Source organism: Delphinapterus leucas, chromosome 3, assembly GCF_059928025.1.
Source record: "Delphinapterus leucas isolate spDelLeu-1000000601 "Yukka" chromosome 3, BTC_Dleu_Yukka2, whole genome shotgun sequence".
Taxonomy (NCBI): Eukaryota; Metazoa; Chordata; class Mammalia; order Artiodactyla; family Monodontidae; genus Delphinapterus; species Delphinapterus leucas.
Window position 1 is genome coordinate 15,936,715 of NC_143131.1, and position 15,671 is coordinate 15,952,385.

General features: G+C 43.6%; 1 protein-coding gene across 7 annotated transcripts in view; it reads right to left on the bottom strand.

The window, feature by feature from the left end:
• The window catches only part of MYO10 (myosin X), a 218,081-nt gene that overhangs the window by 55,137 nt on the left and 147,273 nt on the right, over positions 1–15,671 (bottom strand). The window lies entirely within an intron of this gene.

The window sequence follows — 15,671 nt, forward strand, 5'->3', positions numbered from 1 at the left end:
GCCAAGGGACCTTACAGACGCCACAAGTTCATGACTAAATGGCTCACGCCTCCTCCCAGACCTGGGACATTGTTTCGTGTCCGGGCTCAGCTTGTGATCATTCGAAGCTGGCCATGTGATGGTTTGAGCACTCTTTAAAATATGTGGGCCCACCAACGAATCCAACTGAGGCAAGAAGATAATGAAATCCCAACACAGGTTCACGATCAAGAGAAACTAAGGGACTGAGGTCTATGCGAAGAAAAGCAACATGTTCACTCGACGAGGGAGTAAAAATAATGGACGGACGAGACGGCCGGTTGGAGGGCAAATTTAAATTCTGAATAGGCCACATACATGTAAAATTAGGGGTTCGTAGATCAAGATTTAAAAAAAAAATTGAGGGCTTCCCTGGTGGTGCAGTGGTTGAGAGTCCGCCTGCCGATGCAGGGGACGCAGGTTCGTGCCCCGGTCCGGGAAGATCCCACATGCCGTGGAGCGGCTGGGCCCGTGAGCCATGGCCGCTGAGCCTGCGAGTCCGGAGCCTGTGCTCCGCAACGGGAGAGGCCACAGCAGTGAGAGGGCCGCGTACCGCAAAAAAAAAAAAAAAAAAAAGATCACCCTGTCAGTTAATATGTGTTGAAAGACAACCTCAGAAAAACACAGAAAAAGTGGGGAGGGAGGGAAGGACTAAAGGTTTGTCCTAAATCAGACCACAAACCGTGGTAAAGCCAACAACAGAAGGTCCAAACCTTAGCGCAAACCCCGTCTGGAAATCCTCACAGAACAGCCTCCCTCTTGGGTATAATCTGTTGCCATTTTATCTAACGAATGTAATTAAACGCTTTTTATCTTGCTAAACTAAACTTGAATCTCTCTCTATTCACTGCTGTTCTATTTCTACTTCTCCATCCACCATTACTGAACAGGTCACAGTCCCCTTTTATTCAGACTCGCTGTGAAAAACCATGCTGAGAAATACAAATTAGGGAGGCAGCTGTCGCTCTCTGTAGATGCTGGCAAGGAGGCTCAAATCAGTCATGAAAATGCTAAAATAGCTGTGAAACTTACCCGGTGGTTTATACCATCACCAAGGTCATGTCGATGTGACAAGGATGCTAAGGACGAAAATGTACGGCAGGGGGTGAGGAGGAAAGCAAGAGAGGATGGTGTCCAGTAGGCAGACAGTCACCTACGTCCAGGAAAACGTGTCACACTGAGATCTGTAATACTCGGCCAGAGTTATGACTTTTACAATGCTACATCAGTAGGTACTAAGACATGCCATCATGGCAGCGTTACTCAGCGTACAGATAATAATCCAGAGCATATACTTCTATGGTTTCTTGCTTGAAGGTATTTGAACTTCCGAGACAAAAAAAACTTCTGACCCCCTGGAGACCAGAGGTCATTCACCATACTTAGTTGCAAAAAAACCTGTTCTTTTTAAAAAATGAGGATGCAGAGGGGAACAATGTTTTTTTAGAGGCAAATAAATAAAAAGCCATATTGGGACCAAAGAATTTGAACTGTCATAAAAAGTAGGAAAATAAAAATGGCACCTCGGGAAAATTTGAGCCTAAGCCCAGAAATGTCAAATATTAGAAAAAATATGATTTCACCAGATTCCTGTTAGTTGAGAGCTGGAAGGAGTTTGAGAAATCACCCCATCTCACCACCCCATTTGTACAGGAAGAAACTGAGCAGAAGCTACCAGTCTACGTTTGCTTAAAAGAATTCACTAAGGAAAGAGCCACCTCTTTGGTAATGGATGTAGCTGATTTATAAATATTCATCAATACAGGCTGGGCTAACAGAAAAAAGTCAAATGGAGAACTTTACTTGAAAACTGTTCCACACGGTCTTCTCTGAGAGAAGTGGCATCGTATTGGCACGTCCTTGGTAAATTCTACTTTCCCAAAGGAAAATGAGGGTTTGGTGAGAAGGGGACATGGGGAGTGCAGCTTCCTAGGAGTCCTTTCTCTTGCTTATTCATGTATTAAACTGGTTGTCTGCAAGTCATAATGGGAAATTAGCCAGCCTTAGACACAGCCAATATCTGTTAAGTATAAATTAGGAACGCCACAAAATATTCCGCTGAGCAGTTGGAAGTTGCTAGGAAACGGGAGGTCAGGCGATGCCCAAAGGCCAGGTTATTCCCATCCCTGGGGCCTGGACAGGACTGGTTCATGCTGGAGCCCCAGCATCGCAGAGCCAGACCACAGGCTTCTGAATCATGTGACTCAAGATGCTTCAATCTGGATGCCCCTCTTGGCCTTCTACTTGGGGAAAGGACCCAATGAGGAGATCCAAGGAAGACACAGGAAACAGAAAACATAAATATGACAATAATACACTCTTTCTCATCTGTCTTTAGACTAACATTATTTCCTGCACATCCTTTAGTAATCCAATTTACTTATTAACAGTTACCATGTTTCCCATTCTTAGATTTAAAGTATACTTTTCAGGGTTCTCATAATACTTTTTCCATGAATTTGTTTTTAAACACATCTACCCCCAAATGGACGCATATGCTTCATAAATTCTATTGGAGGATGTGGTGCTGAGTTAGTAAGTGGTGAATAAGTTCAAGAAGAAACGAACGCCTCTTTATGTTGGGACCGTCACAGTCAGTAATGGAAGGGCCACACCAACGCACATACGCTGCCTCTTTCCAGGGCGACAAATATGTTCATTATTATTTATCAGCCACCACGACCATCAGTGGCAGGTGTGTGCCAGAGTCTGAGCTAGAAGTTTTACAGACATGATCACAGTTAACCTCGTAACCACGCTAAAAATGGGTGACGTCTGTCCTCACCCCATCAATAAGCAAACTTGAGTCGGCAGACCAATGTCACGTGGCTGGCGACCGACAGTGAGCCCAGCGTTTCCTATAAGACTCCCCCCAGTCCACCACAGTACGCAGCCTCCTGACACATCTTCGCTAATCATTTTAATCCAGAAACGGTGAAAAGATTAACCTGTTTTATCAATCTGTTTACTATATAGTGTCTGAAGGACAGATTGCCGTATTCGCTAACAAACAGCAATACAATCAATTTGTCCTTTGAGAACTATGAAACCTTATGCCATTAGCCTTGGAATATGTAGAAAAACAAGCCCAGGTTAAATGACTGCTACAGAGTCACTGGGCTGCTGGGATGAGGTTTGCATTAGAGGTTAAATTCTGTGTTTTAGGCCACAAGACCATGGGACCAGGCCAGGTGGGATCAGTGTTGTTTAGAAACACTACTGTGATACATTGTACACTGGTGAACGGTCTCAAAAGTCCTCCTGGGTCTGTCTCCACCTTTTTCCCCCATCAACGTTTTGGCATCGTCAACTATGATCCGAGGCCAGTCCGTGATTTATTAACTGAAACGGAAATGATTTAGGCACGACCTATGCACCAGTTCATTTCTTCCTATATTTTTGCACCCAAGCCCTGAATATGGTTAATGGTCAACCAAAGAGTGTTGCTTCATCTATCCCTGTATGTCAGTTAGGTCTATTCGTCTCTGCCTACACCCTCTCTGGCTCTGCATCCTTGGCAGTTTACAGTCCCCAAAAGAGTGCAGTCCGGGTTTTAGGCTAGTTTATCAAAGCAGAACCAAGAACAGAAAAGCCTGAGTACCCAAGCCAGTGGCTAAAGGCCCTTCGATTATTCCCAAACCGCTTTCTCAATCGTTAAAATACTTTATACCAACATGTTGTAACAGGGAGAGTGGATGTGCTCTGAGCAGGCAAGGTGAGTAATGCAGAACAAGTGGCAATTGTATTGTAGTTAATTTTTTTTTTTTTAATTGATCACGAGAAGGGAAAGGCTTTAACTCTGTCAACACTGGCAGAGCTCCAGGTTTGTGTAAACCAGGAAATGCCCCGAGCACAGCTCCAGACACAGCAGGCGTTCCTGAGCAGAAGTGGCCCATCTGCTGATGCAAGGAGGCTACAGACAATGGCTGGTCCAAGAGATGGTCAGTTCCACAGAGATTTGCAGTTTTTTGTACCTTTCTGCACCTTTGATACCCAGCCCCGGCACTAACAGGTTGTGTCTGAACCCGGGAAATCCCAATCACGTGACACCACCACCAGGTCCGACCTGCCCTTCCACCTCCACACAGGACCTCATTTCCCTAATTTGCAAGGTGCCTCCAACCAAATGGCTCTCAGGGCTGCCACTGTGTGTACCCACGGTTCAATGTAAACTGAACAGTCCAAGCTTTATTGGAATTGATGTAATGAAGGCACTGAATCAAATACAGAGGCCAACTTTTCAGAGTTAATAGCAAAACAAAAGAAAAAGGAAAAGAGAAAAAAAAGAAAAGAAGTCAAGTCAGGCTAATTTCCCTTCTGCCAGTTCTCAAGCTGCAATCAACATATTCAAGATTCTTTACATGTGGCTCGAATAATCTGGTGGGGTTTGTCTTTCCAGCTCAGCAAAATTGGCCTCAGTCCTCTACTTACATAGTGTAACAACCTTATTTAAACTGTCTGCTACTTATATATGTAACAACCTTATTTAAACTGTCGCACTGAAAACAACATCAAGGGATGCCTGACAGACTTCATATGCAAACCCTTGTCCTGTGCCTAAAGCTCAGAGGCTGAAATCTCAGTAACTCAAACTTACTGTGCATGTTCAAAGTTCATTTTCTTGTATCTAAAGAGACTTTTGAAAAAAACATTAAATAGTATCTAAAACATTGTTCACTGGTGAAATTTTCACACATTTTTAACAGGGACACTTTCATTTCGTAATGGCAAACTTTTTGAGTCTATTACAGAATTCTTAAAGCTAAACAGTATTCCCTTTTTAGTGAAATACTGGCAAACGAAGCATCTGGCACACTTTAATGAGCTGTTTTATCCTTTCACAGTGGCTGAAACTAGGACATCCATTCATCTGAGAAAGTGGATAGCACAGAGCGATTACGCAATCCTGCAGGATATGCTGATATCCAGGGCACTCCACCCACCCCCCCAAATTTTAAATTTTCTAATACTACTTACTAGGAAAGAAAACAGTAATATATGTTTCATTTAATGATTCAATACCTGTGAAAAATGTTAAAGGATATTATTTTCACTGTATATTCATCAGTTAAAACAAAGTTCAAAGCCATAACAAGTGCTATAATAAAAATTAAGTTGTAGATGCCATTTTTTACCAAGAGCAACGGAAAAATAAGGATAAACCCAAGAAATAATCAGCGTTGACACCTTAACCCAGTGACTTCCAACCAGGGGCAATTTCACCCTCTGGGGGACATCTGGAGGTGTCTATAAACATTTGGGGGAGGGGGGGTGGGACTGGCATCTATGGGGAGAAGGCAGGGCTGTTGCTACACGTCCTATAATGCACAGGACAGTGCCCCTCAGCAAAGAAATGTCCTGCCCAAAACGTCAACAGTGCCAAGGTTGAGACACTCTGCCCTAACCCGATAAATTTAAAAAATGTTAAACAAGGAGGTGGAAGGAAAAGGATGTGAAATTTAATCATGGACACATTTCAGTTTGAAGTGCTGGCCAAGCACAGACCCAGGAAAAAGGTAGGTTACAAAGCTGGGCTATGAGGCCAAAGCTTAGAGGAGGGTTTCAGGCTGGGAGAACACAGCAGAAAGGTACTCACCTGGGCTGAGAGCAGAAGGAGAGAAGTGAGCGTTTCTTTGGGAACAGCACAGGTGAGGAGGTGAGGGCAGCACCCAGGGAACCAGTCAAGAGAGGGAGGGGGAGGGCAAAGGGAAGGGGAGGAGGCTTGGTCAGAGAAGTGCCAGGAAGGAGGAGGTGGAAGGTGATGCCACAGCCCTGGGGGTGGGAGGTGGAGATTAGGAGGGCAGGGCAAAGAAAAACTCTACCTGGAAGCTTTCAGCAGGAGAGAGGCAGAGGCAGCTTGGATGGCATAGCCTCAGAAATAAGAAAACAGGTACGGACTCTTTTTAGAAATGTTCAGCAGTGAAAAGAAGACTGCTCTAAGGGGAACCCGGTCAAGCTCCTATTCACTCCCACCTCCCCTTTCTTTTACATAAATAAATAAATACATATATTTAAATACAATGAAAGTATCAGCAAGGAGATAGGATCCTGGGAGAAGGAACCCTTTACAGCCCAAGAGAGAAAAACTGATGGACTATGGTCCCAGGGGAGGCAAGAAAAGTTAAATCAGGAAGACAGGATGAGACTGTCCTTCAGAAAGGCTGCAACAATTTAAACTCCCAGTGGCAAAGTACATGAATGGGAGTTTCCTCAAATATTCACAGACCCCTGAAACATGTTATTGAAAACGGAAAACCAAAAACTCATCCAATCTTCACATTGGCAAGACTATCTCACTATTTTAAGTTTTATTTCTTTGATTATACTATTGACGTTGTCAGGTTATTTTTCATTTGTATTACACCTTTTGCAAATTTCTTGTTCAAGTGTTTTTCCCATTTTTCTACTAAAATATTTGTTATTTTCTTATTGATTTGTGAGGGCTCTTTATATAGTAAGGCTCTGAATCCCCTGTTATACATTGCAAAAGCTTTTCCTGTTGTTGGCTTTAATGAAGGCCAAGCTGTCCATGTGTGTATGTATACATCAAAGTCATAACAATGTGCATACTCTGATTTTAGCAAATAAACTTCTGAGAACTTACCTTAAGGAAACAGCCTTAAATGAGCACAAATATTTACACACATGAATAATACAGTAAGCATCACTGTTTACAATAATAAAGGAAATAATCCAATAATAGAAATTTGACTTAAAGCACAGCCACTGACAAGTGTATACAGTCATGAAAAAAAGCACGGGAATGCTTTAAGATATGTTAATAAAAACAGAATTACCATATGATCCAGCAACTCCACTCCCGGGCATATGTCCAGACAAAACTATAATTCAAAAAGATACACGCACCCCTACGTTCTGCTGCTATTACCCCTACGTTAATAGCAGCACCATTAACAATGGCTAAGACACAGGAACAACTTAAATGTCCATTGACAGATGAATGAATAAAGAAGATGCAGTGTATATATATATATACAATGGAATACTACTCAGCCATAAAAAGAACAAAATAATGCCATTTGCAGCAACATGGATGCAACTAGAGATTATCATACTAAGTGAAGTAAGGCAGAAACAGAAAGACAAATACCATATCACTTTTATGTGGAATCGAAGATACGACACAAATGAACCTTTCTATGAAACAGAAACAGAATCACAGACAGAGAACAGACTGGTGTTTGCCAACGGGGAGGGGGTTTGGGGAAGGGTGGAGTGGGAAGTTGGGGTTAGCAGATGGAAGCTTTTATATATAGAATGCATAAACAAGGTCCTACTGTAGAGCACAGAGAACTACATTCAATATCCTGAGATAAACCATCATGGAAAAGAAGATGAAAAAGAATGTGTATATGTGTATAAGTGAATCACTATGCTGTACTGCAGAGATTAACACAACACTGTACATCAACTATACTTCAATAAAAAACACTGATTAAAAAAAAGTAAGTTACATAATTGAGGTAGACTATGATCCCAATTTAAAGGAAAAGGTATATATACAACAAAATGTAAGCAGGATTGTCTCTTGGTAGTAAAATTATAGGTAACTGTAAATTAAAGAGTTTTTTTTCTTTGTATTTTGCATATTTTCCAAATCTTTTATAAGCAGTAAGTATTGCCTTTATACTGGGGAGGGATGCAGGCAAAACCTAGTAACTATTGTAATGATGGTTAATAAATAGCTACTATTCACTGTAGTAGTATTTTTGAGTATAAGGGAAAGAGCTGGCCTGAGGAAGGAACAGGGGAACTCCCCAGGGTCAAAGGCCAACACAGGGAAATGCTGGGGAGCGGGTGAAGGCAGAGAGCTTTCTCCAAGTCTGAGAAAAGCCAGGGACGTTCAGACTCTGAGCCCAAGCACCACACTGCAATCTTCCCCCAGTACCCATTCTCTGGTCTCCAAAACCCGGACCCTTTGCTCCAGTCATTGAGGGGAAACGCAGCGTTTAGAATCGATCCTTCATACAGATGCTGGGTGAGCAGTGGTGAGTTTTACAGCAAAGTCACAAACAGAAATCTCACATTAAGGGGGCTGCCGGCAAAAACATTAATACGGAGCCACTTAGGCTAGAAAACACACACACACACACACACACACACACACACACACACACAAGATCGCAGTTTGCCTATGACTGATAGGTGGTCTGGGACTGGGAATGGCTCAAATGTTGGACTGGGCTGCTGTTCTGACTGGATGCTATTCTAGAAGTTCATCAAGATGAGCCAAAAAATGTACAGCCAGAGGGCTGCAGGGAGGTGGTGTGGCTACCCTTCACAGTGGGTGCAGGGAAAATATTTACCCATCTTGGCAGATGCCGCCTCCCAGGTGGGAAGCAAGCAGGGCAGTCTGGGGTGCCTTTGCAAACATACCCTTCACCATGCCATGGTGCTCATCAGAGAGAGTGAAATATTACTCATCTGAGAGTGGATGTATTCCCTCACTGCAAAGAACAAGAGGATTCTGGAACTGGGGATCTATATGTTTAAGCACAGAAATACAGTTGAGAAAACCCAGAAGTACCACACGATGAAAGAGTCAGAAATATGTGGCACTTTCCTGAAGATGACTTACACTTCATCTTTCTCTTATGATGGCTATTAATTTTATGTCAGATTAATTACCCTTAAGATTGAAAAAACTGATGGTAAAAATAAAATGTTCTAACATTCGGTTTTCCCTTGGCACTAGAAATTTATTTCGGGGAAAGCAGATCTGGCTAAGTGGCAGCCAGCCACATTATTATTCGTTTCTTTTAAATGTAACTCAATTTAATATGAAAGACCACCTTCACATTTAAAACACTTATTCCCTTAAAGGGCACTTTTAGCAACTGAATAGAAATCAGCTGAACACATTCAAGTGGCAGTAGAAGCAGAGATTAGCATTTCAGACGCTCTTTATTATGTTCTTTCTTCAGGGACTTCTACTCTGGGGAACCAGAGGATCTCAGCAAAATGTGTCTCATCAGGTTTCTCCCGGGCAGATTGCAAAATATCGGCAAGTTTACGCTTGTGTGAAACAAGCACATGATATTAAACAAATCACCATTCAATTCCTGTAACTTTTCCCAGTTCCATACTTGTGTATCAAACAGTTTATAATACAACTTATAAAGATGGCGATTCTTGTGCAGATTTCTTTAAAGGTTGGTAGAAAGCACAGGGCAAGAAAAAGCTGCAAAACTGTAGCATATAATTTTTTAAAGGGAAATTCTTTGACATGACAAATTCAAACAAAAGAAACGACCACTCACCATTTCCCCGTGCAACCTAATATTAAACATGATTTTCCCTACACAAGATGAATTCCGTACCAAAAAATATACTGCGTTATCAATGCCTTATCCAAGAGGTTATGTCTTTTGTTTTTACAAAGCATTAGTAGTTCAAACTTGTACATGCAATCAAAATCAGCACTTACCCATTTGTTTAGAAACTAAACACTTCCGGTACTCAGAGAGACGGCAAAAACCTGTTTTCCTCAGGCTTAAAAAACTCCTCTACAAAAGTCTACGGTACTGCGATCACTGTGAAACTTTTAAGCAGTGCAAATAAGAGAAAAACCCCTACCTTGGGTTTCTTTTGCCCCCTTCAGCTTTTGTCCACTGTAAATGGCTGCATCTTTAGCAGTCCGGGCTACAAGCATCTGAGCCGACAGACACAAAAACGGGCTTTCTTCAGCTCACTGCTGTTCCCAGTCTTTTATGTGGTGTCTTGGGCTCTGCTTGCTTAATTCCTGATTCTTCTGAAAGAAGTCCAGTCTGGTGAGGCTGGCGGGATAGCAACTGCCGAAGATACTTTTGACCGTCGGAGCAAACGAATCACCTTGCATGCACCAACAAACGTGCAAAGTCATTTGAAGGTGCAAAGACCCTGAATTTTCAAAGATGACTAATATTAAAAAGGAAAAGCGCCCCAGGACAAAACCAAGCAATTTAGTTGTGATCTTGGAAAGTCCACCCTGAGAACAACACCCCTCCCTTGAGCCCAGTTTCATTTCTGGCTATTTATCCTGGTCTTTGCATAGCGCTCCTGAATAGTTGCCATGACAACTCGGTAAACAGGATTCAAGTGACCACTGAGGGGTTTAGCGGGATTGTTTTGTTTAGCGAGAAGAATGGTAGCTTTAATGCTTCCTCTACTAAAATTTCCTGGAAAGGCAGAGCTGCCTTTTTTTTAGGTTGTGGGTAGGTGATGTTCTCAAAAGTCAAAGAAGCTGGCAAAGAATGCTCCAGTTACTGGAGAAGAGGCAACAGGAGTGGCAGTCAGAAAGCCAGGAAGAATTATGGAAGGTTACTGAATGCCAAGTGGGCATTTTCCAGCAAGGATGCAGAGCAAGTGGAATCATCTCCAAAGGTTGTTAAGACTAAGTATATTTGGGGAGGACTGAGAGTCTGACAGTCCAGACAGTTCTAAAAACTCCTCGCTCCCGGCTCTCCTATGCGCTCTCTCCTCCCCCACTTTTTCACCAGTCTCTTCTCTATAAAGCAGTGTCATTCAGGTTGTGTGCCACAGAAACTTCATTCTCAATCTTCACCCTTTGGCCAGGCAATCAGAAACTATCCTATTCTTAAAAAATTTTACTGGAAAAAACTGTTCACTGTGTTGTGAACAGATTATGAACATTTAGCACTTTGACACATCACAACGGTATCATTTGTCAAAACTCAATCATATGACACGGTGAACTTTAATGTTAACTTCAGATTTTAATAATAATAGATCAATACTGGTTCACTAATGATAACAAATGTACCACACTAACGCTCAAATTTTCTGTAAATTTTAAAATATTCTAAAAAAGAAGGTCTATTAGTTTTTTTAAAAAAGGAAATTAAAATGTTCATCCCATAACCATGTCAAAGACTAAAGGAGGGCTTCCCTGGTGGCGCAGTGGTTGAGAGTCCGCCTGCCAATGCAGGGGACACGGGTTCGTGCCCCAGTCCGGGAAGATCCCACATGCCGCGGAGCAGCTGGGCCCATGAGCCATGGCCACAACAGTGAGAGGCCCGCGTACCGGAAAAAAAAAAAAAAAAAAAAGGCTAAAGGAAATTAAAAAAAGAAAAAGAAAAAAAAAGCAGCAGCTCGTTACAACAATCTGCCAAGGGTATGAGATTTAAAACTAAACTCGAAAAGGAAAATGTCTGGCAGTAGTCTTAGCTTTTCCTTGATTCAGCTTAAACTGGGGGTTAACCTTGTGAGGATGAAGTGAGCATATTTTCCAACCCGAACACGTAACGCAAGTATGGACTGCTTCATACACTGCAGCGTAGCTGTTTCATGTCCCTGTCACCTCATTTAATACCTACAGCTGCTCCCCTAAGCAGGCTCCATGACTTTACATACTTTGGAGCAAAGGAAACAATCCCAAGGTCACACAACTGCTCAGCGACAACAGGCTGGACAGATACCCAGTCACACACCTTTGATCTATTTCGATTTCATCCCAATGCTTCAGGGGCCCTGCACCTGAGCAATAGCCTTCCCACATGGGCGGGGCCTCTGTGTATCAGAGCTCGCTAGACCCAGGGTACCTTGCACCCCATGTCTCAGCGGGAGTGGCGCAGGGCCACCTATGCACTGATGAAAACCAGTGAATGGAAGATGCGGAAATGCAGATTTCATTCAGTACAAGTACAACCTTTCCCATAAATAGTAAGAGTTTTAAAAAAGACAACAGGGCGCCTTTAGGTGTAAGGAAAGAGTATATTCTCTGTTCCTGGGAATTATTTAGGAAGAGGGAGGATGATCCTTTTGTGTCTCATTGAAAGGGGATAAACCGACCATATTTCATCAATTCTTAACGCAAATATGTTCCCCTCTCAAATTGCCTGAATGTGTCTGTGACTTGCTGACCACCATGCTGTAATTCCATACACGGATGTGCATGGATTTCATCACAGCTTTTCATTGTCTTTGAAAATCACAGGCACTATTGGAAGTACTTGCACTGAGTCCAGCTGTCCTTTAAATGTAGTCTAAATACTCCTCTCTAGAGTCATCGGTGAAACAGAAAGTTATTTTATCTGCAGAAAGGCCTGGAAACAGGGTGACAAGGTGTAACTGTGTTATCAGTGAAGCAAGGATTTGTGGTGGACGAATGACCTCCACTTCATTCTTGCAAATTAAAAAGCAAGTGCCTGGAGATAAGACAGCATCGTGCCCTGGTTAACTAGGTAGAGCTTCTGCTTCCACAGTGATGTATAAATAACGGTGCCCTTTACAACCATGGGAGTCTTTGATTCAATACAGTAATAGATGTTTGGACTGAATGATGTACAATTCCAGAAAGATCAATCAAAATGCTAAAATCCAGTGTTTAACCTTCTAGGTTAAACCCTTGTTATCTGGCAGATTTGCACATCCAGACCTCCTTGCCCAATCATGGCAGCGAACACATTCCCTAGGGGGACCCCACTTAGAGATCTGAGTGCTCGAGTATGAAGCACCCAGCCCAGCTCAAAGTGTTTGTGAGTGAGTCTCCAGTGCTGTGCTTGGCTGTTGCAAAAGGGCTCCAAACCCTGGAGGTTTGGCGGGGGGCTGGGGGAGGCGCCATGTCTGAGAAGGGGGTCAGCTGGGAGAGGGAGAGATAACACATTAACATAGAAAGACTGGATCACAGTAAGGACATCACTCTAATACTGACCTAGTGGTGTATCCCTAGGGTAACTTCCAACTATACAAATCGAAGATGATCCAAAAACAATTAAACAGACCAAAATGGAACGCATAGCAGTAAGGATTCAAGATAGTGCGTTAAGTCTTCATCTTTGGCAAAGTCAAGTACTCACACACCATGAGCAACTCCATGGTGTCCTTTTATGAGCAATTTGATTCAACGTTTACTGAGCACATATGACAGCCTGGATGCTGGCTGAGCTACACAGCGGGGCACAAAGATGGCAGAGGCAGGCCCTGCAAAGTTGTACTTGGTCAAGGTCTTCCGTATTTGTGGAATACCTTATTCAGAAAACAGCACTGAGGTAGAGACACCAAAGCCTAAAAAGAAACGTAAAGGGTCATTGGAATAAAGTTTCAGTAAGGCTCAAGAGAAATAAGATGAATTAAATGAGAGAAAAAGATCTAGGAAGAATAAAATAAGACAAAAATAATTCAAGGTAGGAAATATGCTACAGTATCATCAGAATTACTTAAAGAAATGTTTGGCCTCTGTTTAAAAAAAAAAAAAAAGACAGGGAAAAAAGTGGCAGGCAGGACCTGGATCACACACAATATGAGTCCCCAGGATTAAATGTGCTTGATTCGTGAAGCCATTAATCAAATCATGATGCCCCTGGAAACAAAAGGCTCGTGTTTCTGTAATGCCAGCACAGCGTCCTCACTTCATGTGTGGTCCTGAGCGTTGTGTAAAAGAGGGACCTAGTCTGGTGTCAGCAGTGGCCCCATGAAAGAGACGGACACAGGTCAGCAGGAGTCATTTAAGAGGAAAGCACTGGCCTCCTCTGAAGTCTCTTAAAGACGACTTCGGTGTGACATGCTTCACAGTCCTCACGTCTCGGGGCCTGGAGACAGTGCTTTAAGACAAGATGCCCACAGCCAGGCCAGTCCTGTGTCTCCAGCTTCATTCTCTTGCTCGATGTTCCATTTTCCGGCAAATACCACTGCAGTCCGGCGCACAGACCGCACGGCTTCCCTCCTGGGAGGCCTGGTCTCCGCTCTCCCCTAGGCACGGACACCCCTCTTCCTCACTCTTCCCTTAGATAAACCTGACCACCTGCAGCCACCTCTGCTAGAAGCCTTCCCCCAGCAGCTCCCAGGGTCAGGGCCACTCAGGGGACCCATATCCTGCCTTTTTGGAGAAGACCTCACAGAATCTTTGAGGATGCACTTATGCTGGGTCAAAGCTCAAAGATGACCCTGCAGGAGTCAAGGATGCTTCCCCCTAGAACCCGGGAGCTTCTCACATCCAACCCACAGAAGAAGAGAGAGGAGAGCCAGCCAGGCAAGCTGCACACGACAGCCCTGCTCTGCCCCTGCAGCAAGTGGGCCCGGCCTCGCACTCGGGGCCGGGAAGCGCAGACAACCAGTTCTCACGCCCCGACGGCTCTGCTGATACTTATCCGTCTGTCCCCTTCTTTCATTCTGTCCTGCAGCTCCTCAGGGGTTTTCTGAGGAATGTTAATAACAGACTTCTCTGACTAGAAGTTATTTGCACCAGGCAGGGAGAGAAGGCAGAGATCACGGGACACCCTTGGGGAGAGATTCTCAGGAGGCAAAGCAGGTTTTCTTCGATATAGAAATCTCCTGGGGTTGGTTTGGCCACTTCTGGCCAGAAACACTACTGCCTAAAGCAAACCACAACAGAAAAAAGTTATGAGGCCACGTCACCCACCAAAAACCGTCTGATGGAGAAGCTTGCCCTTTGTAAACTGGAAGTTCTAAGCCGAGGGGAGGACTGTATCCTTCAGTGCCATCTGAGGCAAAGAACTGGCTGCAGGCCGGCCCCTACCAAGAGGTATGCCTTTATTTTCTTCATAACTTAGTGCCAGGAGCACTTCTCAGCAACGTTAGTGAAGTGTCTTCTTCGCAACGCTCAAGATTAGCTACAAATCGTTCACAAAAAGAAAAAGTCCACATACTATAACAGTTGAATTGACATAACTGTTCCAGCATGTCAGTTATGTTCTCCCCGCTTACATCAGCTTTTCAAAGCAAAACATAAAAATCCCAAATAACGAAAACCCATAATATTCCCACAAAAGGATTTCTAGATGCTTGGGGCCCAAGTGCCCATCCTGAGTCTCACACACTTGCCAAGGAGAGGAGGCAGCCTGTACCACAGGCCTGGGGCCCAGGGGGCCATGTGCACACACTCGCCAGGCCACCACGGGAGCCTTGGATGTGCTGCACAGGCTCCTAAAAGCACCAAGCCACTACTCCACTTTTTCTAAGGCCCCAGTTCTCCAGGCCACAGGCTTTACAGCCCTTATTCTTATGCCTTTTGGGTCACAGAATTGCCAAAAGAAACCTCTAGAAGCTGCCCAGATCCATGATCTACATGCCTGAATGATGTACAAAACACCTCCATATACGTACATCTGAATACATCCTCTCAAGCCCCCGTGATGAACATCTGACCTGACGAGGGCATGAGGTGCAGACTGGAAATACACATTCCCCATCTCTGGGTAAAGGCAAGCAAGATTTTCCCTGTGAGATTTCTAGAAGCATCTATCTTTGGACAAAAGAAATGTCATAAGAAACTCTAAATGAGGGTTGTTTACATACATTTCATATACCATCACCAGTAACACTCCAGTATTTGCAATGGAACTAAATGACTGCTAAGCGAGTTGTAATTCACTATTTCTATAGTCTAATCAGCCCCTTCGCACTTAATACCACACCTACATCTTAGGCCTCAGACAAGTCAGTTCTCATGTCTGACTTGCTGGGTGCCTTGAAAATGGCACCAAGACGCTTTCCAAAGTCTTCTTCAGCCCATCTGCCGGCACGTTATTAATCAGTGCCTGCCACGGGTCAGGAGGTGAAAAGGGCTGTGAGCCAACAGAAATGGAACCAGAGATGGGCTTGGGTCATTTTTTAAAATGCAAACACCAAAGCAATTAGGCACGACCAAGTCCCAGCAAGGAAAAATAAACATC